The 5,154-nt window shown below is 31.5% G+C and overlaps 1 long non-coding RNA gene across 1 annotated transcript; it reads right to left on the minus strand.

Annotated features, from left to right (window-relative positions):
- Positions 1-2,046: 2,046 nt before the first annotated feature.
- Positions 2,047-3,397, minus strand: LOC111630566. Its single transcript, XR_002757545.1, has 2 exons — positions 3,300-3,397; positions 2,047-2,563 (listed from the first exon to the last, which is right to left on the minus strand). It is a non-coding gene; the product is annotated as an uncharacterized LOC111630566 (long non-coding RNA).
- Positions 3,398-5,154: the final 1,757 nt, after the last annotated feature.

Consider the following 5,154-nt stretch of genomic DNA (forward strand, 5'->3'; position numbering starts at 1 on the left):
AATTTCAAAAACGATTAAGGACAATTTTCAGTAAATATTAGTGCACGTTTTATTATTCAAATATTTATAAAATTACCTAATTTATAGGAATAATTCTGATTTACCTTAACCAGGCATTTAAAATTATATGAAATCTGGTGCTGTACAAATGAAATGATTTAGTGTATGCAGTAATTAACACAGGAAATGACACAGCACGGTTAACGTTTATAGATTTAAACAAAAACAGAAAAATCGACAAATTAAAATTTTAAATGTACATGATACTTTTCCTGTGGCAACAGAATCGTGCCAGTTACGTATCTAACTGCTTACAACAGAAAATATATGAATTGAAATGACATGACTTTGGATTCGTATCGGAAGATCGTATACAGTTAATCAGAGCCTACTGCCCTAATTCTATACATCTGTATTCTCGGCATTTATCTGTCTAACTGTGTTTTCGAGATTAAGAAAAGACAGACAATAGGAATTTATAAATCTATAAATTTTTCAGATTGCAGCCTAACCTAGAAAAAGTCAAAAATATCACCCAGCTCGGTGGTCCCTCCTCTGGCAAATATCGCTGTCTAATTCTAATCCAGGTGGGTTATCCCGATTAATTTACTGGATTGCCAACACAAAGGAATAGAAATCATCGCCAATAAGGATAGATTCGAATCACAACGATCACCTCTTGAATACATCAGTCATTGCATCAACGAGGGATTTATCAACGTGCGAAGAAATGTGAACTGTCTGTCTCTCGAAATTAGGCGTAATGACTTTGTTAGTTAAGAATTCAGCAATAGAACGAAGCCGTTAGGTGTATTTTGATAATCTTATATTGTGTTAAATAGCTTTGTAGTTAAGAAATGCATTTAATCTTATTAAATAAATTTAGTTACCGGGCTGCAATTTGGAAAAATTGTAGATATATAAATTTCCACAGTTAGCTGTCTGTTCTGACCTTCCTTAATTTCGAGAATAGATTTTAAAAGAAGTCCCACACTAGCCAAGCGTTTCCGTTCCCCGAACACTGGGAGTTCGGTTTGCACCTGACCACGTGGAGTGATCCGTGCTTTCTCCAGGTCTACATCGCCAGAATAAAGGAGTAACCCTTAAAAGAAAATCCCCTCCTAGGCAGATTGCAAAAATATTGTGTTGCCGTAAATTAATAAACAAACAAGATTTGAAAAAAAGTGAGAGAGGCTATATATAATGTTCCGAGGCAAACCGGAAGTTACGTTATTGCAATTCAAACATTTTCTCCTCGAAGGCCGGCACGACTCTATTGCTGCAGGAAAAGAACGATGTAGATGGGAAAGACATTACTAATTTGAGGTGGACAGCATATATTTTAAATGAAAAAATTTTTAAGATTGTGGTGATATCTCAATAAATAGTTGCTCGTTGTCGTTAATAATTTTTTATCGGTTAATTGCTTCTGGGTTTCTTTATTTTTTGTTTTTCATCTCGATACTTTATCTTTAAGACCCACATCAGATGCAGTTGGCGGGCGAGAAAACGTGTCAAGGTAGAACGGTTTTCTGTGTTTCCAAAATAATACAGAATTCTCGACTCGAGGGGCGTTATCGTCTGCTTACATATTGTTTTCGAGTCGCGAAAAGTGGGAACACGCATGTGGTTGATTCAATGAGCTCTGCACAGACTTTCAAGAACTCGTGCAACAACTAGAACGTAAAAATCCGTGTAAGCTAAAACAACTGTTTTTCTTTGTGCTCTATTGTGAATGCGATGTGGCAATATACAGTTGACCCCGTATAAAACTGTTGATAATTCTGTTTTATATGAATTTTATGTTGTACGAGTCAGTTAGATTTTACAGTGAACGGCTCATATATTTGTAAAATCTAAGTCACTCGTACAACATGGAATTCATATAAAACGAATTTATCAACAGTGTTATAGAGAGGTCAACTGTACGTCATATATTGCGACATCGCGTGTGAATATTGCAGTGTTGAACGCGACACAAAAATATTTTTCAGCCGGTTAAGATAATTGTCAAAGAGAATGAAATCAGCCAGAAATCCATATTTGTATGCAGTTGAATATATATTTTATTACATTTCAATAAATGTAGGCTACATCAAGAATAGTTTGATATATTAACGTAAAAAGGTACGTTTTAATCAAGTGGAATTTGATTATATAAAGAGATATAATACTCAATGTACCAAGTTATAAATTCTCTTATCTGTTCAAGCGTAAACTGATTTAGATTACCCAGAGGAGATCGACTATTTAATGATTGACCGCCATAGATCAATTCACAATTAATCACTCCAGTATGGATATTGTTGTAAATACTATCAACAGACACGTATGTTTTGTTTACATAAGCATCGAAAACCTCTTTCGGTAAATCGTATACATTGACTCCAAAGAATGTGGAAAGACATTCTACCATATTGATTACATCAGGCTTCTTTTCCATGTAACAAAATTCCTTTAACAGGCACCATATCATTTTACTTCCGTCGTTTATTTCATTTTCACAGCCGAGTGAAGGGACCTTACTCGAATTCAGACACATCAGTAACCCGGTGTTTATATTCTGAAAATATCAAGAAAGATTTAAATTTGAAAAGAGAATCTGTGACTACTTTTCAACATTTGTGCGTAGAATTTCTAGTTAATGGAGAGAATTGTCAACATTAAACGTATCTTACAATAAAAATTTACAAAAGAATAGAGGCAATTGTTATTGTAAGGACATTAATTAAAAATTACAATTACTTAATGAATAATAATGACGTATCGACTGTTAAAAAAAGCCTATAGAAAAATCTATTTGATTCACCTTACAACGCGTAAAGTACAATTAAAAACGAAACGTAAATTTCTTAATTACTAACGCATTTTCTAAATTAATGGCAAATAATGATTGTTCTAATTAATTTCGTACGAGAGAAGTTACTTTCTTTCATGTCCCATCTCGATCACGACAAAATTACATTCAAAAATTCCCCAAAAACATTTATTAGAATCTTTCATTACAAAAATAATAATAAATATTTTAAAATTACAACAGAATTAAGAATTTAATGAAAAATCCTACAGACTAAATTGTCGTTATTACAGAGACACTTCAATTACATTATTGTAAGAAATATGACTCGGTCGTCCGGGCACAAGAAATGACTATTTATTCGATATTTAGTACGTAAATGTTCTAGCTCAAGAAATACGAAGTATAAACCGAGTCCAAGGGTGTATAACAACTAACAGTAATGCGAACTGAAACAGAATATACAATTAATTATTTGCGTTAATGAAGAGTTTTTACTTACGGAAGGAATTGCTTCAAACTTTTCAATTAATGTAGAAACTGAAATATCTTCATCAGTCGAACCCAACGCACAATTTCCGGGTTGACTTCGAATTGAACCTTGAAAATAAATTACGATTAAAACAAAAATATTAATGTTGAAGGAAATTTTACAATAAATTCATTGCCAGAAAAACATTCAGAAGAACAAATTTCGCTAATCGCTAATAGAAAATAAATAAAACTTCATAATGATTCTACTTGCAATTCGAAAGCAGAGGAGAATGCGTAATTTGCAACTTTAATTACAACTGACGGGTTATCTTGTATGACTCCAATTTATATGTTTCAACATGTATAAGTAAAATTTGACGTCACATAGATGTACAGCGCAATATTTGCATCTGTTCCAGTTAATTCCACATACATTTTTCTCCAAAACATTTTTAAAGCTAAAAAATAAAATTATAAATTTCTTATTTAAATTTCGACGACATTTGAAATAATTATAATTTACCCTTAAATAAGCACTTTTACTTTACCCTTAAATAAGCAGTCGTTTTAAAATTTCCAAAGAAACTATACATAAACCAGCAATTATTTATTGCCGCCCGGTCATATTGCCGGGTTGAAAATTCTAATCGTATTTTTAATTTATTTCATTTAAAATACACGGTCTGAACCCCACATTACTAGTGGCTGGTTTCTGTACATCATACTTTTCCTGTAGATATACATGTGCCGTCTCCTATCTATTTTCTTACAGGGGGAAATGTTTGTATTGAAATAACGTCAATTTCGATTTGTATGGGACGTTCCTGTATAGTTAATCGGGGCCTACGTATCGACTCCTTCCATGTCTTGTCTTGGGTTTCATGAAAACCAAGGCAATTAAGGAATTTCACAGTCAGAGACAATTTATAAGTTTACAGTCTTTTCAAATTGCGGCCCAATAATTCTGCAAAACAATTTTCTATATCGCTATTATAATCTATCCGTCGATAACTTACAACAAATGAGATCGACCCGGGCAAGAAATCGCCAAACAGAGTCGCGCCTGCATAAATCGACATTCAGACGAAATGGCTTGATCCTTATTTAAATTTGGAACTTAGGCGTGAAAATACCGAATTATAATACAATATTTTGATAGTAAAATCAGCTTATTTGCCTGTATTGCTTTTTAAAATTTAATATGCGATTTAGGTCATGATTGAAAACAACTAATAATTGTAATTATTTAGAAACTAAAATTGAAGAATATTTTAATGTACAGTACATTTTGATGTCTGTCTAGTAAAATTAAAATACACGTAACAAAGCTTAAGTTTGCATTAATTGGATTCTTTTAAATTTGAACAATCTTTGATAATAGAATAATTAAAGAGGATTCTAAGGTTAAAAAAAAACGTTCGTTTTATCTTCTGTCGTTCCAGCTTATATAAAAAGGACTTTTCATAAAAAAAACCTAAAAATTTGAAATGTTTATAAAGAAAAACTGACTTTAATAAGCGAAATATAAGTTTTGAGTAAACCTACTTGGTTCTGTAATTGAATAAAATTATTATTTTTTTATTTTTTACTTTAATCTGCCTTTACAATAAGCTACACGTCAGCAATAGCAGCTGGCATTTCACAGCTAAAAAAAGCAAATAACAAATGCAATTTCAAAAACGATTAAGGAGAATTTTCAATAAATATTAGCACACGTTTTATTATTCAAATATTTATAAATATTTATAAATAATTATAAAAATATTTAAAATATTCCTATAATTTATAGGAATAATTCTGATTTAGCTTAACCAGGCATTTAAAATTATATGAAATCTGCTACTGTACAGATGAAATGGTTTAGTATATGAAGTAATTAACAT

This window comes from Centruroides sculpturatus, unplaced genomic scaffold (assembly GCF_000671375.1).
Source record: "Centruroides sculpturatus isolate CEXI.00-Female unplaced genomic scaffold, Cexi_2.0 scaffold693, whole genome shotgun sequence".
NCBI classification, from domain to species: Eukaryota; Metazoa; Arthropoda; class Arachnida; order Scorpiones; family Buthidae; genus Centruroides; species Centruroides sculpturatus.